The sequence below is a fragment of the Ovis canadensis genome, chromosome 6 (assembly GCF_042477335.2).
Source record: "Ovis canadensis isolate MfBH-ARS-UI-01 breed Bighorn chromosome 6, ARS-UI_OviCan_v2, whole genome shotgun sequence".
NCBI lineage: Eukaryota > Metazoa > Chordata > Mammalia > Artiodactyla > Bovidae > Ovis > Ovis canadensis.
Window position 1 is genome coordinate 112,731,482 of NC_091250.1, and position 23,842 is coordinate 112,755,323.

The window sequence follows — 23,842 nt, forward strand, 5'->3', positions numbered from 1 at the left end:
GTGTACATGTGTGCCCCCATTCTGAACCCTCCTCCCACCTCCCTTCCCTTCCCATCCTTCTGGCTTGTCCCAGTGCACTGGCTTTCAGTGCCCTATTTCATTCACCAAACAGACTGGCCATCTATTTCACGTATGGTAATAAACATGTTTCAATGCTATTCCCTCAAATCATCCCACCCTCGCCTTCTCCCACAGAGTCCAAAAGTCTGTTCTTTACATGTGTGTCTCTTTTGCTGTCTTGCATATAGGGTCGTCATTACCATCTTTCTAAATTCCATATATATGTGTTAATATATGGTATTACTTCACTCTGACTTACTTCACTCTGTATAATAGGCTCCAGTTTCATCTACCTCATTAGAACTGACTCAAATGTGTTTTTTTTTATAGTTGAGTAATATTCTACTGTGTATATGTACCACAACTTTCTTATCCATTTGTCTGCCGATGGACATCTTGGTTGCTTCCAAATCCTAGCTATTATTGTAAACAGTGCTGCAATGAACATTGGGGTACACGTGTCTCTTTCAGTTCTGGTTTCCTCAGTGTGTATGCCCAGCAGTGGGATTGCTGGGTAGAATGGCAGTTCTATTTCCAGTTTTTTAAGGAATCTCCACACTGTTCTCCATAGTGGCTGTACTAGTTTGCATTCCCACCAACAGTATAAGAGGGTTCCCATTTCTCCACACACTGTCCAGCATTCATTGCTTGTAGACTTTGATGGGAGGAGAGTATTTGGCTCAGACTGTAAAGTGTCTGTCTGCAATGCAGAAGACCCGGGTTTGATACCTGGGTTGCGAAGATCCCCTGGAGAAGGAAATGATGTGTGTGCCATTAAATGGCTTTGATGGCAGCCATTCTGACTGATGTGAGATGGTACCTCGTTGTGGTTTTGATTTGTATTTCTCTGATAATGAGTGATGTTGAGCATCTTTTCATGTGTTTGTTAGCCATCTGTATGTCTTCTTTGGAGAAATGCCTGTTTAGTTCCTTGGCCCATTTTTTTTATTGGGTCGTTTATTTTTCTGGAATTGAGCTACATGAGCTGCTTGTATATTCTGGAGATTAATTCTTTCTCAGCTGTTCCATTTGCTATTATTTTCTCCCATTCTGAAGGCTGTCTTTTCACTTTGCTTATAGTTTCCTTCATTGTGCAAAAGCTCTTAAGTTTAATTAGGTCCCACTCGTTTATTTTTGCTTTTGTTTCCATTACTCTGAGAGGTGGGTCATAGAGGATCTTGCTGTGATTTATGTCAGAGAGTGTTATGCCTACGTTTTCCCCTAGGAGTTTTATAGTTTCTGATCTTACATTTAGATCTTTAATCCATTTTGAATTTATTTTTGTGTATTGTGTTAGAAAGTGTTCTAGTTTCATTCTTTTACAGGTGGTTGACCAGTTTTCCCAGCACCACTTGTTAGAGATTGTCTTTTCTCCATTGTATATTTTTGCCTCTTTTGACAATGATAAGGTGTCCATAGGTGCATGGATTTATCTCTGGGCTTTCTATTTTGTTCCATTGATCTATATTCCTGTCTTTGTGCCAGTACCATACTGTTGACAGTAGCTTTATAGTGTAGTCTGAAGTCAGGCAGGTTTATTCCTCCAGTTTCATTCTCCTTTCTCAAGATTGTTTTGCCTATTTGAGGTTTTTTTTGTGTTTCCGCACTGAACCTGTAAGAAATAGAAAATCTTAACAGATCCATCCCAAGCATGGAAATCAAAACTGTAATAAATAATACTCCAACAAACAAAAGCCCAGGACCAGATGGCTTCACACGTGAATTCTACCAAAGATTTAGAGAAGAGCTAACATGTATCCTACTCAAACTCTTCCAGAAAATTGCACAGGAAGATAAACTCCCAAACTCATGCTATGAGGCCACCATCACCCTAATACCAAAACTGGACAAATATGTCACACACAAAAAAAGAAAACTGCAGGCCAATATCACTGATGAACAGAGATGCAAAAATCCTCAACAAAATTCTAGCAAATAAAATTCAACAACATATTAAAAAGATCATACATTGTGATCAAGTGGGCTTTATCCCAGGGATTAAAGAATTCAATATTCACAAATCTATCAATGTGATACACCACATTAACAAATTGAAAGATAAAAACCATATGATTATCTCAATAGATGCAGATTTTGACAAAATTCAACACCCATTTATAATAAAAACTCTCCAGAAAGCAGGAATAGAAGGAACATACCTCAACACAATAAAAGCCATATATGATAAGCCCACAGCATCATCAATGGAGAAAAACTGAAAGCATTTCCTCTAAAGTCAAGAGCAAGACAAGGGTGCCCACTCTCACCACTACTATTCAATATAGTTTTGGGAGTTTTAGCCACAGCAATCAGAGAAGAAAAAGAAATAAAAGAAATCCAGACTGGAAAAGAAGAAGTAAAACTCTCACTGTTTGCAGATGACATGATCCTCTACATAGAAAACCCTAACGACACCACCAGAAAATTACTAGAGCTCATCAATGAATATAGCGAAGTTGCAGAATGTAAAATTAATACACAAAAATCCCTTGAATTCCTATACACTAACAATAAGAAAACAGAAAGAGAAAATAAGAAACAATTCCATTCACCATTGCAATGAAAAGAATAAAATATTTAGGGGTAAATTTACCTAAAGAAACAAAAAACCTATACGTAGAAAACTAGAAAACACTGGTGAAAGAAATCAAAGATGACAAAAATAGTTGGAGAAATATACCATGTTCATGGATCAGAAGAATCAATATAGTGAAAATGAGTATACTACTCAAAGCAATCTATAGATTCAGTGCAATCCCTATCAAGCTACCAACAGTATTTTCCCAGCACACTCTTATTGTTGTTGTTCAGTCACTAAGTCATGTTCAACTGTTTGCAACACCATGGGCTGCAGTACACCATGCACACTCTTACCACTAATTTTTTTTAAAATCAACTTTGTTTTAGAAGAATTTCAACAGTAGAGAAGTGTAATAACATTCAAGTCACCAGACAACCAATATTCACGTTTCTCTCCTTGAGAGCCTGCTACTATTCCAGGATGAGAAATTAATTATTAATAGATGATCTGGCCTTTCCAGAAATGCAGAACATTATGGATGTTCATGGCATAGTAGTAGAAAGAGTATGGATTTTGGAGGCAGAGAGTTGGAAAGTTGTGATCCAGCTTCTTATCAATAATGTATCTTAGACAAATTACTTAATCACTCTGAATCTCAATTTCTTCATCCATTATAAGTATTTTCATTGCTGATGTCCTAAAACAATGAAAAATAATCCAAGATGACAAGGATTGTGACTGATATGTTGTAAGTACAATGTAAAGGGTTGTTCAGTTGCTCAGTTGTGCCCAACTCTTTGAGACCCCCTGGGCTGAAGCACCCCAGGCTTCCCTGTCCTTCGCTATCTCCTGGAGTTTGCTCAGACTCATATCCATTGAGTCAATGATGCCATCCAACCATCTTATCCTCTTTCACTCCATTCTCCTCCTCCTCAACTCTCCTCAGAATCAGGGTTTTTTCCAATGAGTTGGCTCTTCCCATCAGGTGGCTGAAGTATTGGAGCTTCAGCTTTAGTATCAGTCCTTCCAAAAAATATTCAGGGATGACTTCCTTTAGGATTGACTGATTGCCTTGCTGTCCCATGCTGTCCAAGGGACTCTCAAGAATCTTCTCCAGCACCACATTTAACTATCATTTTTGAGATCTTTGCATCTTTAAAAAGGCCTCTATGGAACAGACTTGTATTTGCCAAGGGGATGGGTGAGACAAAGATGGAGTAGGAGTTTGGGGTTAGCAGATACAAACTCTTGTATATAGAATGGATAAACAACAAAGTTTTACTATATAACACAAGGAATTATAGTCAATATTCTGTGATAAACCATAATAGAAAAGCATATTAAAAAATAATATACATATACCTGAATCACTCTGTTGTACAGCAAAAATGAATACAACATTGTAAGTCAACTATACTTCAATTAAAAAACAAAATTTTAAAAAGGCCTCTATTATCATGAGCTTAAAATCAGGATTAGTCATGGCTTGCTTTGTGGTCTTCTGATACTCTGGGACTTTCTGTTCATTATTTGAAAAGTAAAGAAAAAATGACACTTTTTATATTTAAAAGTAATAACAATGTAGTTAAATAAGGTTTCTTCAGCATACTGAATTTTTTTTCTTATATATTTCCAAAAAGTGACTCAGTATATTATAGAACTGAAGTAAGGTTTATAGGTCAAACTCTTAAGAAATGGTCTTCTATGTAGAGAAACACAAACAGTATCTGTACTAATTTTCTCATCTGATCTCACCTACTATTTCAGGAGAGAGACAGAGAAGTAGCCCACAGCATTACAGGCCTCTGACTTCAAAGCCTCCCAGTTTGAGTTGGAATAACCATGGTCAGATGCCTAAGCTTTTTTAAAAAATCAAACACCATTTAAAGGTCCTTGCTAAATGCATTCCCAAGGTTTTATAACCCGATTCTTTTCCAGAAAGGAAAGAATGACCTGCAGCAGGAATACAATGTAATGAAACATTTTTAGTGAGGCAAATGTTTTGCTTTCTAAAAATGTTCTAAGTATTGATGACACTAAGGCAACACTTCTGCTGAACAAGACAAAGAAATACCTCAGACAAAGACCTGGTACCGAATACCAGGTGTAACATAGTTCTAAAGAAAACAAAGGTAGGTCTCTAGGTGGGGTGTTGGGGGGTGGTGGGTGCAGGAAGTGCCACACCATGTGTCCTTTAGAATCTTAGTTCCCCAACCAGGAATCAAACCAGTGCCCTCTGCAATGGAAGCACAGAGTCTTAACAACTGAACCACCAGGGAAGCCCCAAGGTAGATTTTCTGATTTCTTTACGATGATGCTGTCTGGGTTGTTCATTTTCTTGGGATGGTCCTTCAGATTTCTTGAGCCTTTGCTATCTCTGCCATTGTATCTGCCATCATTCAAAGAAGAGCTGCGAACCCTTCTGAAAAGGGGTATTAGTCTGCTCAGGGTGTCATAACAGGATACCATAGACTGGGTGGCTTAAACAACGGAAATGCATTTCCTCATGTTCTAGAAGTTCATGATCAGGCTGCCAGGATGTTCTGATCCAAGTTAGAGCTCTCTTCCTGGCTTGTAGATGGCCATCATTTTGCTATATGCTCTCATGATTCTTTTTGCATGGGGAGGGTGTGGGGTGGAGCAAAGGAGAGAGAGAAGGAGGAAGCAAGCTTGCTGGTGTCTCTTCTTATAAAGGCATTAATCTCCTCATGAAAGTCTTACCTTCATGACCTCAACTAAACCTAATCACTTCCCCAAAGTCCCATCTCCAAATACCATCATTGGGTGTTAGGACCTCAATACACAAATTTGGAGGGTAAATAATTTAGTCCAGAGCACCCTTCTAAATCTCCTTCTACCATATCTGTGCTGGTGTGTGCTCAGTCTTGTCCAACTCTTTGAGAGTCCATTAATTATAGCCCACCAGGCTCCTCTGTCCATGGAATTTTCCAGATAAGAACATTGGAGTGGGTTCCCATTTCCTGCTCCAGAGGATCTTCCCAAGCCAGGGATCGAACCCATGTCTCCTGCATTGGCAGGTGGATTTTTTACCACTTCACCATCTGGGAAGCCTCTCTACCATATCATATCACTGAAATTTAATGGTTTCATAATTAATTCTGCCTTACAGTGTGGAAATTACTCACCAGGTAAAGTGAGCTGCTGTGCTTATAGAAGTTTAGATTTAAAAGCTAAATCCACATCAGGTTTAAGATCTCACATGATAATCTTACTTGATGATGATATAACTCTTTTTGAGTACACACTGCCTTATTTTCTACCTCACTAGAAATTTTAAAAGAAGACTTCTGGAGATGATGTTATTTACCACTTTTCTAGGATAAAAGACCATCATAATTCTGGAAAGTTTGTGATGGTATCTAAAGGAGGCAACTAGAGAAGACCATAGAGGTAAGAGGCTTATGTTCTCATGGGCTTTTCAAAACCTATAGGCACCCCTTTCCTTTATCTAAGTCTTTCCTTATTGTAAAACATAACACATCTACCGAAAATACATGTACTGGCTTTGTTTGCAATTATTTCCTTGCCTTTATTTATACTTTTACTACCTAAATATCAATCCCTAACTACTTTATATAAATGTGATTACACAATATTTTGTATCTGATGTTTTTATCTTAATTTTATGTCAACTGTCATATATGATGTTAGATATAGTTGGATTCATTCATTTAACTAGTTAATGGTACCCCATTCTAAGAATACAATGCCATTTATTTATCTGTTCACTTTTGATAGAAATTAATTTCAGCTTTGGTTGTTACAGATAATGCTTTTTAGAGCATACTTGTACATGCCTTTGGTTGAATCCACTAAATGGACAGTCTAAAATTGAAAAATGTAATATATGAAAGTAAGAACTGAAAACAGATTGGTTTACCAGCTGATCAGACATATAGAAGATAAAATTCATTAACTGAAAGATCAAAGCAAAGGATCCCAACTGAAATACAGAAAGAAAAAGGACTGGGGGAAAAAAAATAAATCAGAAAAGCTCTGATGTTAGATTATGTGACCTGCAGTAGTCCCAACAAGTCAGAGGGTTCTATTCCCATGGCCACATGACTGACTCAAGAGTCACCATGTGGTTCAGCTTGGTACAATCAGATCTAATGTTGGAGCTTGGGCTTGAGTCTCCAGAATGAAATATTCTCCTTTCCAGTAGAGTCTGGAACTTCTGTGCTGGTGTACAGTCAGGGCCAAGAGAAGAGAATAACTGAGTTCTGGTAACATCATTTAAGGCTCTAGAGAGAAAGCTATACTAGTCCTATCACTGGATTAGTCAGTTCTATGAGCAAACATTTCCCTTCTTGCTTTAGACTAGTGAGGGTTTTGTTCTGTTCCCTTCAGTGAGGGTTCTGACTATAAATACTCCTTCACTCTTATGCAGTCTCCAAATGCCCTCATCCATGCCTTCCACAGGGAAGGGGAAATATCCTATTACGGAGATCTGTAGACCAATTTTCTATCCCCCAACTAATGTATAATCTTCCTTCTGGGCCTTTCCCAGTAAAGCAACAGCATTGTTCTTGGAACCTGGTTGCCCACAGGACATTCACACTAAGTTTTTCTTCCTCCCTGGATCTCAGGTGACCCATATTCATCCAGCAAACCTTTGCATTCCACTGCCCCTTGTTCATTTCTCCAAATCTAAGTTAAATATATTGTTTTAATTAACATTTTAGGAGCTAAACTCTCAGCTACGATTATGTCTGAGTGGAAGGGTGCATGATAACTCTTGGATTGGGATCATATTCAAAAGGAAGAACTGATTGTAAATTTCAGTTGCTTCTGCTTTTGAATACGAGGATGAATGTAAAGCTGAAAATGGTCATCAGAAAGCCTGTTTGCTTAAATTTCTGCAAACTGACTTTTCTGAGTTTCACAGCTCCCATCTACTGACTTCTCTTCCCTCACCTCTCTCCTTTTCAGACAGAATACTCAAGACCCTGGGCTCTGGGCTCTGAAGTCTGGGCAGGGCACTGTTCATTGCATGGCTGATTATTTCACACATAGTAAGAAGTCAGTCCTAAAGGAAATCAACCCTGGATAGTCATTGGAAGGACTGATGTTGAAGCTGAAGCTCAAACACTTTGATGCAAAGATCAACACTTTGATCCAATACTTGATGTAAAGATCTGAGTTATTAGAAAAGACCCTGGTGCTGGGAAAGATTGAAGGCAAAAGGAGAAGGGAACGGTAGAGGACAATAGGGTTGGATGGTATTACTGACTCAATGGACACAAGTTTGAGCAGACTCTGGGTGATAGTGAAGGACAAGGAAGCCTGGCATGCTGTAGTTCATGGGTTGCAAAGAGCTGGACATAACTAGTGACTGAACAACAGCAACAAAAAAGAAATGCCCCCATTTGAAACTAAGCTGAAATCTCTTTTTCTTCAAGTTTTATGTTGTACCTTATTTTATCTTCTTTATTGGTATAATAATGTTTTAACTCACAGATAGGCCCTTGGTTCAAATATTTCTTTTTATTCTTTGCTTTGTAGTTAGCGTACCTGCCAACCCCACACACATAAAATTCACTGTGTCAGAACATGCAAAGTGTCAGGCTATAAGGCTGGCCAGCAGATATCTTTTGTTCAACCTTTATGCTCTCTCTCTCTCTCTCTCTCTCTCTCTCTCTCTCTCTTTATATATATATATATATATATATATATATATATATATTTCCTTATATATTATATATATTTCCTTATATATTATATATATTTCCTTATATATTATATATATTTCCTTATATATTATATATATTTCCTTATATATAAGTGTGTATACATATAGTATATGTATACATATATATTGTTTCAGTTCAGTTCAGTTGCTCAGTCGTGTCCGACTCTTTGCGACCCCTTGAATCGCAGCACACCAGGCCTCCCTGGCCATCACCAACTCCTGGAGTTCACTCAGACTCACGTCCATCAAGTCAGTGATGCCATCCAGCCATCTCATCCTCTGACGTCCCCTTCTTCTCCTGCCCCCAATCCCTCCCAGCATCAGAGTCTTTTCCAATGAGTCAACTCTTTGCATGAGGTGGCCAAAGTACTGGAGTTTCAGCTTTAGCATCATTCCTTCCAAAGAAATCCCAGGGTTGATCTCCTTCAGAATGGACTGGTTGGATCTCATTGCAGTCCAAGGGACTCTCAAGAGTCTTCTCCAACAGCACAGTTAAAAAGCATCAATTCTTCGGCGCTCAGCCTTCTTCACAGTTCACATATATAATTAATTTACTTATTTGGCCACACTAGGTGTTAGTTGTGGCACTTAGGGTCTAGTTTCCTGACCGGGGGTGGAACCTGAGCCCCCTGCATTGGGAGTGCAGAGCCACCAGGGAAATCCCTACAGTATATTTTTAAATTGTGTCTTTGTTATTGATATACACAGAATATCGGGAGATTCTACATAAAAATTCTCACTTTAGGATTCTTTCAACATATCAGGATGTCTAGCTCCCATTTTCCCTCATGGCATCAATTACCTAGAGCAAACAACTGGTCCACTTCACTGATTGATTCCCTCCTTGAAGCCCCAGGGCAGCAACACGATGCAGAGTAATGACCTGACAGCTTCAGGCACTGTGCTGCTGTGCTGTCCCAAGGAGAGACAGATGCAGTGTGGAATCTGGATGCCAAGAGACCTTGTAGTTGAAGCTGGAGACTAAAAACTCCAAGCTGGATCTCTGTTGGTGGACACAGGATGAAGTAGGCATCCATGGAAGCTGAAGAGTGACTACATAGAGGCCAAGATCAGAAATGCCCAGTGCCTCAGCATTTCCAGGAATGGAATGAAGAAAGGCACCAATTTTTGTTGTTCTGTTACTCGGTTGTGTCCAACTCTTTGCAACCCCTGGACTGCAGCACACCATGCTTCCCTGTCCTTCACCATTTCCCAGATTTTGCTCAAACTCAGGTCCATTGAATTGATGCTGCCATCCAATCATTTCATCCTCTGCTGCCCCCTTCTCCTCCTGCCCTCAATCTTTCCCAACATCAGGGTCTATTCCAATGAATTAGCTCTTCGCATCAGGTGACCAATTAAGTTGGCTATCAAAAACATTTAGAGCTTCCTTGGTGGAGCAGTGGGTGGGAATTTGCCTACCAATACACGGGACATGTTTGATCCCTGGTCTGGGAGGATCCCACATGCCTCAGAGCAACCAAACCTGTGTTCCAAAGCCACTGGCACTATAGGGCCGGGACACAACATCTACTGAGCTGCAACTATTGAAGCCTGAGAGCCTAAAGCTGGTGTTCTACAACAAGAAAAGCCACTGCAATGAGAAGCCCACGCACCACAACTGGAGAGTAGGCCCTGCTCTCTGCACTAGAGAAAGCCTTCACAAAGTAACCAAGACCCAGTGCAGCCAAACATGCTAATAAATAAATAATTTTTTTTAATGTTCAGAAGGTGGAAGAAGATGGCAGAAGAGTCAGATGAGGAGATCACCAGCCTCCCCACAAATACATTAAAAAATGGTCAAAGTTGGGACTTCCCTGGTGGTCCAGGCTTGTCCGTGTTCCCAGTGCAGGGGGCCCGGGCTTGATCTCTGGTCAGGGAACTAGATCCCAGAAGCCACAACTAAAGATCCCACATGCTACAACGAAAACCTGGTGCAACTGCATAAATAAACAAATAAATAAATATTTTTTAAATGTTCAAAGTTAATTATCCTCTGTATCTGAATTACAGACTAAGATTCACGCTCTTCACATTATAGATGGAGACTTCATATTAAAATAGCTTTCCTCTGCATCTCCCTACTGACCCTCTGCATTTTTTAATAGCTTCTTAACACCATTCAGTTTAGCATAATCTTTTGACATACTTGATAATCAGAAAGTTCATTTTTCAAAGAGCATGAGCCATGCACTCAAGCATCACCTGGAGAATTTATCGTTCTGGTTAGGATTGCTGTTTAGCAAACAACACTTGTTCCTGATTTGGGCAGAGCATGGCAGGCTTGTCCCTACTCCACAAAATGTCAGTAGGTGCTACTTGAAGGTGACCTGCATCTTCAGAACAAACGCTCAGTTACATGACTCAGGGTTGTTGTTGGGTGTCAGTCCTCAGCTGGGGGATCATCTGGAGCATTCATAAATGGCCTTGCTATACAGCTGCTTGGGCTTCCCAGGTGGCGCTAGTGGTAAAGAACCCACCTGCCAATGCAGGAGACCAAACAGAATCGGGTTTGATCCCTGGATCAGGAAGATCCCATGGGGGAGGGCATGGTAACCCACTCCAGTATTCTTGCTGAGGATCCCATGGACAGAGGAGCCTGACTGGCTACAGCCCATATGGTTGCAAAGTCAGATATGACTGAAGTGACTTAGCATACACACATGTGTACAGCCGCTTGGCTTCCTTATAGCACGGTGGCTAGGTCCCAACAATAAGCACCCCAAAAGGCAGAAGTAAAAGCTACCTACTTCTTAAGTCTTGGGCCCAGAATCCTGCACAGCATCCCATCCACTGTGCTCTATCGGTCGAGTGACGATCATGCCCAGAGTCAAGGAGAGGGGACATGGAACTCACATCTCAATACTAGGAGAGTCAAAGAAACAGCTGCTATACTTATTTAAAAAGCAAACCATTGGATCATTGGATTTTACCCTAGACCCACTGAATCAGTATTTCTGAGGTTTGAGATTGGGAATATGGTTTTAATAGATACCCCAAACTTTTCTTAAGCAGACAATAATATAACTTCGATATCATCTTGGAACTTTCTATTTTAACATAAATGTTCTGCCTCCCCTGTCTCTTTTTTTTCAATTGGGGTGTAGTTGCTTTACAATGTTGTGTTAGTTTCTGCTATACAATAAAGTGAATCCCACTATGGGTATATACCCTTAGAAAACCATTATTCAAAAGGACACATACACCCCAATGTTCACTGCAGCACCATTTACAATAGCTGGGACATGGAAGCAACCTAAATGTCCATCAACAGATGAATGGACAAAGAAGATGTGGTGCATATACACAGTGGAATAGTCAGTTCAGTTCAGTCCCTCAGTCATGTTTGACTCTTTGTGACCCCATGAACGCCAGGCCTCCCTGTCCATCACCAACTACCAGAGCTTGCTCAAGCTCATGTCCATCGAGTCAGTGATGCCATCCAACCGTCTCATCTTCTGTCATCCTCTTCTCCTCCTGCCTTCAATCTTTCCCAGCATCAGGGTATTTTCCAATGAGTTAGTTCTTTGCATCAGGTGGCCAAAGTATTGGAATATTCAGTTCAGTTCAGTTCACTTGCTCAGTCGTGTCTGACTCTTTGCGACCCCATGAATCACAGCACACCAGGCCTCCTTGTCTATCACCAACTCCCAGAGTTTACTCAAACTCATGTCCATCAAGTCGGTGACTCCATCCAATCATCTCATCCTCTGTCGTCCCCTTCTCCTCCTGCCCCCAGTCCCTCCCAGCATCAGAGTCTTTTCCAATGAGTCCACTCTTCACATGAGGTGGCCAAAGTACTGGAGTTTCAGCTTCAGCATCATTCCTTCCAAAGAACACCCAGGACTGATTTCCTTTAGGATGGACTGGTTGGATCTCCTTGCAGTCCAAGGGACTCTCAAGAGTCTTCTCCAACACCACAGTTCAAAAGCATCAATTCTTCAGCACTTAGCTTTCTTCACAGTCCAACTCTCACATCCATGCATGACCACTGGGAAAACAATGGCCTTGACTAGACGGACCTTTGTTGGCAAAGTAATGTCTCTGCTTTTGAATATGCTATCTAGGTTGGTCATAACTTTCCTTCCAAGGAGTCTTTTAATTTCATGGCTGTAATCACCATCTGCAGTGATTTTGGAATATTACTCAGCCTTAAAAATAAATGAAGTTGGGTCATTTGTAGAGATGTGGATGGACCTAGAGTCTGTCATACAGGGTGAAGTATGTCCCCTGGTTCTTGATCAAGGCATATTTCATGGTATCTACAACCACCTTGCTTCATGTGATGGGAAGGGACACATTAAGGAGTCTATTCTAAACTTGGATTCCTCCCATATTACAGGCAGAGCAGAGCACAAGAGAAGGTGAAAGGGGGTCAATAAGGGCAAGCCTGGTAATCCTTCATTGATCAATAGGTCTTCATTGATCTCAGCCAGCTTTCACTGCACAGATGATAGGAAACATCAGCTGACTTATACTGCAGCATCCCTTGTTTTGTAGGAGACGCGCTTCTTTTCTATAAAATGTTAAGGAGAGGGAAATTATTTCATCAAGTGTGTGGATTAGTTGGGTTCCTCTGAAAAACAGGCCCCAAGAAGCAGACTGAATACACAGTTTATTTGGGAGGTTCATGATAGATGAGACAGAGCAAGTAAGGCAGCCAGCAGGGGCCCAGAATGAAGAGAGCTACCTTGGGGGAGGAGACACGAGGCGGGCAACCAGACTTTAATCCAACTTAGAGGTTCTGGTAGAAGATAGCACTCACACATCCCAGTTATCCTGCCAAATACAGGGGAGCTGGGATATTTATATTCCCACCCTCAAGTAATTTGTCAAGGCTATGGTTTTTCCGGTAGTCATGTATGGATGTGAGAGTTGGACTGTGAAGAAAGCTGAGTGCCGAAGAATTGATGCGTTTGAACTGTGGTGTTGGAGAAGACTCTTGAGAGTCCCTTGGACTGCAAGGAGATCCAACCAGTCTATTCTGAAGGAGATCAACCCTGGGATTTCTTTGGAGGGAATGATGCTGAAGCTGAAACTCCAGTACTTTGGCCACCTCATGAGAAGAGTTGACTCATTGGAAAAGATTCTGATGCTGGGAGGGATTGGGGGCAGGAGGAGAAGGGGACAACTGAAGATGAGATGGCTGGATGGCATCACGGACTCGATGGACGTGAGTCTGAGTGAACTCCAGGAGTTGGTGATGGACAGGGAGGCCTGGTGTGCTGTGATTCATGGGGTCGTAAAGAGTCAGACACGACTGAGTGACTGAACTGAACTGAACTGAACTGAACTGAGAGAGCCATTAATTTCCAGGCATTTCAAAAGGCAAAGCAGGTTTTAGCAGTCCAAAGGTAGGTATTGGATATTGTGCATGAAAATGGCAAAGGACCCAAGAAGAAATAAGGAGAGCACACCCACAGCCTGTCAGAAGATCTCACATCCTCACCAAGGCTTAATCAAAACATCAGACAGGGGTTCTGTATGGTTATTCTGTCTTTTCTGTTTTTTTAGTTTATTCCTGGAAACTCCTTACTTTTCTTGGAGGTAAAGAATTTGCGCAACTGAGAAACCTGCGCTATTTCATCTTTTCTGAGTAAAGCAACCTCTTATCAAAGGAAGAAATAGCTTTTGGGATGCTCATGACATTGTTTCCAGATGTATGATTTCCAGATACACACTGGCCAGATACAGAAGAGCCCAAGCCCCGGTGCAGGAGCAGATGCCTGAAAGTTTGAGGGATATCCCTGATTCCATGAAGATCCTGGCTTTGTGGACCACTTTGATGTCATCTTTCATGGTTTGTTGTGGTGTATGTTACTTTACAAGCAGGGGGAGCATCTGGGCTATTTCAACTGGCTTCAGTTTTTTTGGGTAGTGTTTGAGATTGTTGTTTGGAAAGGGCTATGCTGGAAATTGCCAGTGATAACATATGTGCTGGCTTTGTTCTTCCCAACATTCCCTCACATTGCTCGACCTCACATCTGAGCCATGAGAGCTGCCCAGAAAACGCTTTAGATGTTAGTCTCCACTTGAATTCCCTTTAGAAGGCAAAGAAATTGCAAGGTAGCTAATGAGTGAGTTCTGATGACAACATTCTGGACTAGAGTGAAAACGATGATCTAATTACTCACTCAGGAGGGTGCTTGAGTTGTTGTTCAGTCTCTCAGTCGTGTCTGACTCTTCGTGACCCCATGGACTGCAGCATGCCAGGCTTCCCTGTCCTTCACTATCTCCCAGAGTTTGCTGAAACTCATGTCCACTAAGCCAATGGTGCCATCCAACCATCTCATCCTCTGTCACCCTCTTCTCCTCCCACCCTCAGTCTTTCCCTGCATCAGAGTCTTTTCCAATGAGTCGGCTCTTTGCATCAGGTGGCCAAAGTATTTGAGCTTCAGCTTTAGCATCAGTCCTTCCAGTGAATAGTCAGAATTGATTTCCTTTAGGATAGACTGGTTTGATCTCCTTGCTGTCCAAGGGACTCTCAAGAGTCTTCCCAAACATCACAGTTCAGAAACATCAGTTCTTTGGTGCTCAGCCATCTTTACAGTCCAGCTCTCTGGACTGTCTGTTGGACGTGACTACTGGAAAAACCATGGACTTCCTAGGTGGTCCCCGTGGTCAAGAACCCTCCTGCCAATGCAGGTAGACTTAAGAGATGTGCGTTCAATCCCTGGATCAGGAAGATCCCCTGGAAGAAGGCACAGCAATCGACTCCAGTATTCTTGCTTGGAGAATCCCATGGACAGATGAGCCTGGCAGGCTACAGTCCATAGGGTCGCACAGAGTCAGACACAACCAAAGCAATTTGACACACACTGGAAAAACCATAGCTTTGACTAGACAGACCTTTATAGGGTTGGCAAAGTGATATCTCTGTTTTTTAATACGCTGTTTGTCATAGCTTTTCTTCCAAGGAGCAAGCATCTTTTAATTTCGTGGCTGAAGTCACCATCAGCAGAGAAGAGGTAGGTGGTTGAGAGGATATTCCCATTATTCCAATTTGATTGTGTTTCTTTGATTTGTGAATCTATTTGCCTATTATTTTCCTCCCAGACAAGAGATGACCTTCTTCCCTGGCCATTTCTACTGAGTAGAAACCAAAGCTGCAAAACAGATATAAGAAGATGTAAGACATTATGTATGACATTGAAGGAAGAACCATTTTGTTTTCATTAATTAATTAATTATTGTTGGTTGCGCTAGATGTTCCTTGCTGCTTTCTCTAGTTGCGGCGAGTCAGGGGCTACTCTCCACTGGGGTGAATGGGCTTCACTTGTTGGGGAGCAGGGACTCTAGGGCGCACGGCCCTTGAGCTCAGTAGTTATGACCCACAGGTTTAGTTACTTTGAGATATGTGAGATCTTCCTAGACGAGTGATCAAACATGTGCCCCTGCATTGGCAGGCAAATTCCTGAAGACTGGACCACCGGAAAAGTCCCCAGACTATTTTCTTAAGGCTTCAAAATCACTTCTCTTCTGCTTTAGAGGCAAATTCACACTCTAACCTGGCTTGACCTGTAACATCATCTCTCTCCCCACTCCCCCTCTCCTCCCATGGGCTTCGCTCTGTCCCCCAATGCAGCAAACCCACTCTGGGGTCTTTGCCCTTGCTTGGAATCCTGTGACCCATGCCTAGGTGGCTTGTGTTTATCATTTAGGCCTCGGCTTTAATGTCATCTCCTCAGAGAAACCCTCTCTGACCACACCATCTTATGCATGTCAACTTTTACCTAGCCTGCAACTTAACCATTCTCCAAGATTATCTGATTTGTTCATTTGTTTGCTTATTGTCTGTTTTCCCCACTCAGTTCAGTTGCTCAGTCATGTCCGACTCTTTGCGATCCCATGGACTGCAGCACATCAGGCCTTCCTGCCCATCACCAACTCCTGGAGCTTGCTCAAACTCTTGTCCATCGAGTCGGTAATGCCGTCCAACAGTCTCATCTTCTGTTGTCCCCTTCCCCTCCTGCCTTCAATCTTTCCCAGGATCAGTGTCTTTTCCAGTGAGTCAGTTCTTCGCATCAAGTGGCCAAAGGATTGGAGTTTTAGCCTCAGCATCAGTCCTTCCAATGAATATTCAGGACTGATTTCCTTTAGGATGGACTGGTTGGATTTCATTAGAACAGGTGTCCGACCTCCATTCTGCACTGTATTCCCAATATCTGGCACACAGTCAGTCCTCAATAACTACATGTTAGGCTGATGAATAAATAAATAAAAGAGATATTGTGGGCAGAATAGAGGGTTTGATGAGCTTAGAAACAGGATTGAAAGAACCAAGAGAGGAAGAAGCTAGGAAAACAGTCCCATGACAACTAAGAATAGCAACAGGAGGCAGGGGCTTCCCCCTGAGCTGGGAAAGCTGTTTGACTATCAACTCTATTGCCTTTCCCATCATTGTGACTTTAAGCTTAGCAACTCTATTGCCTTACCATCATTTTAAAGGTAAAAGTGTGAGAAGTAGGCATCAGTAGCTATTGTTTCCTCCAGCCCACACTTGTGCTGAGCTCCCAGACTGCTCATCCCCTTCCAGAAGCCTGGAAGACACAGCCAGCCAACTGGTGGCCTCAACATCCTGCCTGCAGCCAGAGAGCCTGCTCAGGCCCCTGGGAGGACCAGGGTGTTGACCACAGTGCTGGCCTTGTCATCTCTGCCTCCTTCTCCTACTGGCTCCAATTATTCCTGGCTCCTGTATCTCCCTTAGGAGCCTGGATTCAGGGTTTAAAAGACTTTGGAAGGGCAAAGCTTATTTTGAACAATGAACTAGGGGATGACTTTAATCCTAGCCAGAATCTACATTTCTGAGGGCTACCTAGCTGAGTTAATCTCTTCAAATGCATTATTCTGTTTAAGCTCACAATCCCACTATGAGGGAGTTGTTATTATTATTATTAGCCCCACTTCCCAGATAAGCAAACTGAAGCTTAGAGAATTAAACAAATTTACAGCATTCCAAAGCTCAGTAATGATGGAAATGACATATAAACCTAGGTCTAAATGCTTTTTAGGGTCATGTCCCCAAAATAAGTAAAAGTATACTTTAAACTCTCTAACTTTGGTACCCTGCCCTCAGTTTAAAGGAGTAGCTCATTCCTTCTTCCATGACCGGTATGAAGGGATAAATATCTAAATATATTCACCTATTTTCCTCTAGTTGCTGCTGCTGCTGCTAAGTCGCTTCAGTCATGTCCGACTCTGTGCGACCCCATAGATGGCAGCCCACCAGGCTCCCCCGTCCCTGGGATTCTCCAGGCAAGAGCACTGGAGTGGGTTGCCATTTCCTTCTCCAATGCATGAAAGTGAAAAGTGAAAGTGAAGTTGCTCAGTCGTGTGCGACTCTTAGCGACCCCATGGACTGCAGCCTACCAGGCTCCTCTGTCCATGGGATTTTCCAGGCAAGAGTACTGGAGTGGGGTGCCATTGCCTTCTCCATGTGGCAAGCTTTGCACATCTGTTTAATTTTTACACGAGGTAATTGTAGGAGTTATTTTTTGATTGTTTGCCTTCTGAGGACTCCCTCCTGGCTTGCCCTGCGCCCTAGAAATCTCCTTCACATCCTTTAAAATCAAACAAATATCTTCTGCCTGCGCCTCAATTTCTGTTTGGTGCTGCCCTCTAGTGGCTAAATAAATGCAGCTTCTGTTCAAGCGGTAACTTTTCACTGGGGCTCAGAAGCCGCGGTTTGGAGGTTGGTTAAAAAAAAAAAAAAATTACTGAGTTTTTATTGTTTAATTGGAGTATAGTTGCTTTACAGTGTTGTGTTATTTTCTTCTGTCCAGCAAAGCGAATAAGTTCTTAAGGCGTCCAAAGATTAACAAACATCGGCAGATGTTGAATGGTACGTGGGCATCTATATGCTCTCTCTGCCCAGTAACCCGGCAGAAGGCGATGGCACCCCCACTCCAGTACTCTTGCCTAGAACATCCCATGGACAGAGGAGCCTGGTGGGCTGCAGTCCATGGGGTCTCGAAAAGTCGGACACGACTGAGCGACTTCACTTTCACTTTTCACTTTCATGCATTGGAGAAGGAAATGGCACCCCACTCCCAGTGTTCTTGCCTGGAGAATCCCAGGGATGGGGGAGCCTGGTGGGCTGCTGTCTATGGGGTCGCACAGAGTTGGACATGACTGAAGCAACTTAGCAGCAGCAGCAGCAGCAGCCCAGTAACCCAGAATTGGAAGAGGGGTTCAGAAGGATTGAGAGACAGTTCCAAATAAAATAGGCGTCATTTCATCAGTTTCAAGCTCAGAAGCAGTTTCTCAGTCTTCCTCTCTCCGTTGATCAGAAGCTAAGGAAAAGCCATAAAGTACACAGAGGGGAGAGTGGTGGTAATTAACCTGTGCTCTACAAGCAGAGCCGTCCTTGTACATGTCCCAGAGGGCATATAAATCAGATGGCACTGTCGGTTTTACAATGAAATACAAATGTGGAATGCAGCCCGCTTCTTAGGAATTCTGGCATTTTCTTCTGACTCTGAGGGAAGAAAAGTCTTCCCAGGAAGAATAGAGAAGGCTAGTAATAATTCTCTAAAAAGCCTCATGTTAGAAGGAAGAACAGGTGAAAGCTGTGAGTATACTCAAGACATTATTTGCAAGTTTGTTTGTTGTGGCCTTTTAGAGTCTGTGGATCAGAAAAACAAAGACTGTGGTTGTTTCCAAGTATACAAGACTGACCAGGCTGACTGGATTAACCCGTGATTCAGTCAGGCGGGTTTCACTGATTATTTTCTTCCTTGAACCCACCAGTCCCGATGATTCATAAACCAGCAAAACCAGCCCAATGAGCTAGGCCAGACTGCAAAGACTGATCTCAGTTTGCAAGAATTCTGACTTGGACTCAGTTCAAGGTTGCTTTCATTTAGGTCTTGTTACCCAAGCGGCAAAAATATGCAAACTGTACAGATGACATTGAAGATACAAACAGAAGATTCACTGATGCCACCCATGTTCATCCCATTGGCACATCCAAGGTCAGTGGCCAGTGCAGCCCAGCTGGGGTGATGAGCCCCCCAGGACAAGGGAGCCCCAGGCAGATGTGCCAGAGAGACCTATGGACTGGCTACACATCCTGAGCTCAAAGAGGAATATGGTGGCAGGGGGAGAATTGGGCATATTCTCCTAGAGGTGTCAGTATGAAGTGTGTTCCCGTGAAGGAGGGTATGCATGGATGGCAGACTGTCCAAGGAGTACAGGTGGTCACATATATTTTCCCCAGTGAAGAATCCCTGAATCTATAGACAGATACAGCATTCTCGGCGGGTCAAAGTTGAGACAGGCCTGGAACCTGGCACCTTTGTTGCAGTGCTGTAGTGCTTGCATCTGGACACACCTCACCTGGAGCAACAAAATGCCAAGAAACTATATGGGACTAAAATTAACCGTGTATATGTGCAGGTGGGGCAAATTCTGGACAAAAGATACAAAGAGACCAAAAAACCTAACTGGCACTTTTGAAGAGCCTGGAGCAAAAGCAGGGTACTGCACATGCTCCCTGAACACAATACCACCTAAAAGGCGGGCAAACCAACCAAGCCACACCCTCCGCCACAACCTCTGGACACACCCTGTTGTTGTTCAGTCCCCCAGTTGTGTCTGACTCTTTGCAGTCCAGCCATCTCATCCTCTGACACCTTCTTCTGCCCTCGATCTTTCCCAGCATCAGGGACTTTTCTAATAAGTCATCTGTTCACATCAGATGACCAAAATACTGGAGCTTCAACTAGTCCTTCCAGCGAATATTCAGGGTTGGTCTCCCTTAAAATTGACTGGTTTGATCTCCTTGCTGTCCAAAGGACTTTGAGGAGTCTTCTCTAGCTCCATGGTTCAAAGGCATCAATTCTTTGGCATTCTGCCTCCTTTACAGTCCAGCTCTCACAACCATATGTGACCACTGGGAAGACCATAGCCTTGACTATACGAACCTTTGTCGGCAGAGCAATGTCTCTGCTTTTCACACCCCTACCCTGACCCCATGTAAAGAACAAGCTCACCCCACCTCAAGAGTAAGTAAGCAAGGGAAGCTGTTGCTTGTTCTTGCTTCCCCCCGCTGCAGTGCATGCATGCATGTTTAATCACTTAGTCGTGTCTGACTCTTTATGACCCCATGGACTGTAGCCCACCAGGCTCGTCTGTCCATGGGATTTCCCAGGCAAGAATACTAGAGTGGGTTGCCATTTCCTTCTCCAGAGGATCTTCCCGATCCAGGGATCAAACTCAGGCCTCCTGCATTACAGGCAGATTCTTTACCATCTGAGCCACCAGGGAAGCCTTCGCTGTGCAGTAGGGGCGCCAATAAAGCCTTGTCTGAATGTTTGTCTGGCCTCTGATCAATTTCTATTGATTAAGGAGACCAAGAACCCTGGTTGGTAACAATGTGACATAGCCAAGGAAAGATAGAAGTTCCACGTGAGGGAAGATGTGCTAAGTCACTTCAGTCATTTCCGAATCTTTGTGACCCTGGGGACTTTAGCTCGCTAGGCTCCTCTGTCCATGGGATTCTCCAGGCAAGAACACTGGAGTGGGTTGCCATTTTTTCTTCCAGGGGATCTTCCCGACCCAGGGATCAAACCCACATCTCTTATGCCTCCTGCATTGGCAGGCAGGTTCTTTGCCACTAGTGCCACCTGCCTCCTTAGGACGGCAAGACAACTTTCAGATTTCTTTTACCCTTTTGTTCATACCTGGAACACAAATGGGAGGTTAGGAGGTACAGCAGCCGTTTTGTAACTATGAAGTGATGAGCATCAATATAAGGGCTTAAATGTTAAAGATGGTGGAATGGGTCACTAATAGTCCAGCTGAGCTACCACATATGCCTTGAACTGGATTCCCTTCCCTGAATTTCTTTGTATGCCAAAAAAATTCTAATGTTTCAATCCCTTGTACTGTCCTGTGGGTCCCATCCTATTGATGGTAATGCTCTGGACTAGGAAAATATGAGGCCCCATCCCTCTGAACAAGGCACGCAGATGTTCCCAACCCCACACTGGGCCCAGCATTGTGCCAGTGCCCATCCTTATGGTTTTTACTATGATCACAGGATACACTTCAGAAAAAAAAAAAAAAGTCAGCAAACTGTAAGGGACAAGATTTATTACTCAGAGAGCCTGGAAAATATACCACACGCCCGAGGGCCACAGAGCAAGATCTCGAGGTGACTGTCAGAAACAGAGAGACAGAGAGAACGGACCTGGGACTCTGCTTTTATTAGGGTCTGAGGGTGAGGTGTCTGGGGTTTTGTGGGGTCACTCATTATGGGGTAATTTGAAGCATGAGGGGATTTAGGGCTCAGGGGAGTGGAGCAAGGGTCACTACAGGGATCAGTTATCCAGGCAGCCTGGGGAACTTCAGGAGTGTGGGTGGCCTAGTTCCTTACCTGGTTGGTCTGCTAAGGAGCAGGTTCATACAGCCAGGGACACGCCTAATCAAAATAGATGTCTTTGGAAATGGATTTCTCCACAATCAAAGGTGTAATGTCAGGCACCTACACTACCCCATTCTCATAGAGTTTTGTGTTGGTTATAACCAAATAGTACATTCCTAACAGACTGTCTCAGCCTTCGCAGGCCACCATAGCAACATACCATGGGCTGCGTGGCTTAAACAAAAGAAATTTATTTCTCATGGTTGTGGAAGCTGGAAGTCCAAGAGCAAGGTCTCAAGGATTTGATAGCTGGTAAGAGCCCTCTCCTGGCTTGTCGACAGCCACTTTCTTGTGTCCTAACCAGGCTTTTCCTCAGTGCCTGCTAGTGGACAAAGAATGAGATTTCTCTTAGTCTCCTTTTTGTTGCTGTTCAGCCGCTAAGTCATGTCTGACCCTTTGCTACCCCACGCGTGGCAGCATTACCAGTCTTACTGTCCTTCTATATCTCCCAGAGTTTGCTCAAACTCATGGCCACTTATCCCGTATTGCCCCCTTCTCCTCCTGCCCTCAACCCATCCCAGCCAAGAAAAAGAAACGCATGAAAGGAAAATGGTTGTCTGAGGAAGCCGTATAAATAGCTTAGAAAAGAAGAGAAGTGAAAGGCAAAGGAGAAAAGGAAAGATATACCCAACTGAATACAGAGTTCCGGAGAATAGCAAGGAGAGATAAGAAAGCAACATGAGCAAGGCAATGAAATAGAGGAAAACGATAGAATGGGAAAGACTAGAGATCTCTTCAAGAAAATTGGAGATACCAAAAGGGAACATTTCATGCAAAGATGGGCACAATAAAGGCCCTAACAGTAGCAGAAGAGATTAAGAAGAGGTGGCAAGAATACACAGAAGAACTGTACAGAAAAGATCTTCATGACCCAGATAATCCCAATGGTGTGATCACTCACCTAAAGCCAGACATCCTGGAATATGAAGTCAAGTGGGCCTTAGGAAGCATCACTATGAACAAATCTAGTGGAAGTGATGGAATTCCAGTTGAGCTATTTCAAATCCTGAAAGATGATGCTGTTAAAGTGTTGCATTCAATATGCCAGCAAATTTGGAAAACTCAGCCGTGACCACAGGACTGGAAAAGGTCAGTTTTCACTCCAATCCCAAAGAAAGGCAATGCCAAAGGATGCTCAAACTACCAAACAATTGTGCTCATTTCACATGTTAGTAAGGCTATGCTCAAAGTCTTTCAAGCTAAGCTTCAACAGTATGTGAACCAAAAACTTTCAGATGAACAAGCTGGATTTAGAAAAGGCAGAGGAGTCACTTAAGAAATAGAAAACAGTTTGATAAAAATATCCATTTAATTACCTGAGTCATAAAATTTCACTTTATCTATTTGTTGGATTCAGATTGTAAACAAACAAAAGAAATAATTTCTATTTGGGGTCAGTTTTAGAGACACATGTTCAGTTTTAAAAAGACACACATAGACATGCATATAGTTTTGACCCTCATTTCAGTACCCAGCCTGTTTCCAGCATCTCTCTTTTTATTTTTAATTGAGAGAGGCTCCTCTGAGAGATCATGAGGAAGAATAACCCAGCCTATGAATAATTGTGAAGTCATCGATCTACAGTGGATCATTAGGAACTGCACTACAACCGTGAATTAATAAAAATGAGTAAAGGAACGGATTGGAGTTGTACACTTGAAAAAGAAATTTGACAGTAAAATACAAGATGACTCTGTGTGTGTTCAGCAGCAAAGTGTCTGGGTATCATTGTTAGCCTCATGGGGGATGCATAAACATATGCTTAATAGTGATTCACAACTGTAATTTTAGGTCGTAATCATGCTGTGCATGTTTATGTTTTGTTTTCTGTTGAGTCCTCCACTACAGAATCAAAGCAAAACAATAAATAAATAAAGGAAAAACAGCAATGAGAAAATTTTAAAACACTTCATTGGACTTGAATTTTTTTCATTCCTAGCAGTTGCAGAGAACCCTAAAGATAGAGTATGTTTTAAAATTTCCCTTTCACAACCATTAATCAGTCAGCATGATACAAGAATCCTCTAGATTTGTGAACTATGGATTTATATCCCATAAGAGGTTGTTGTTTCTTTCCCTTGCTCAGTAAGCTAATAGCTTCCTACAGTAGTACCAGCCGGGG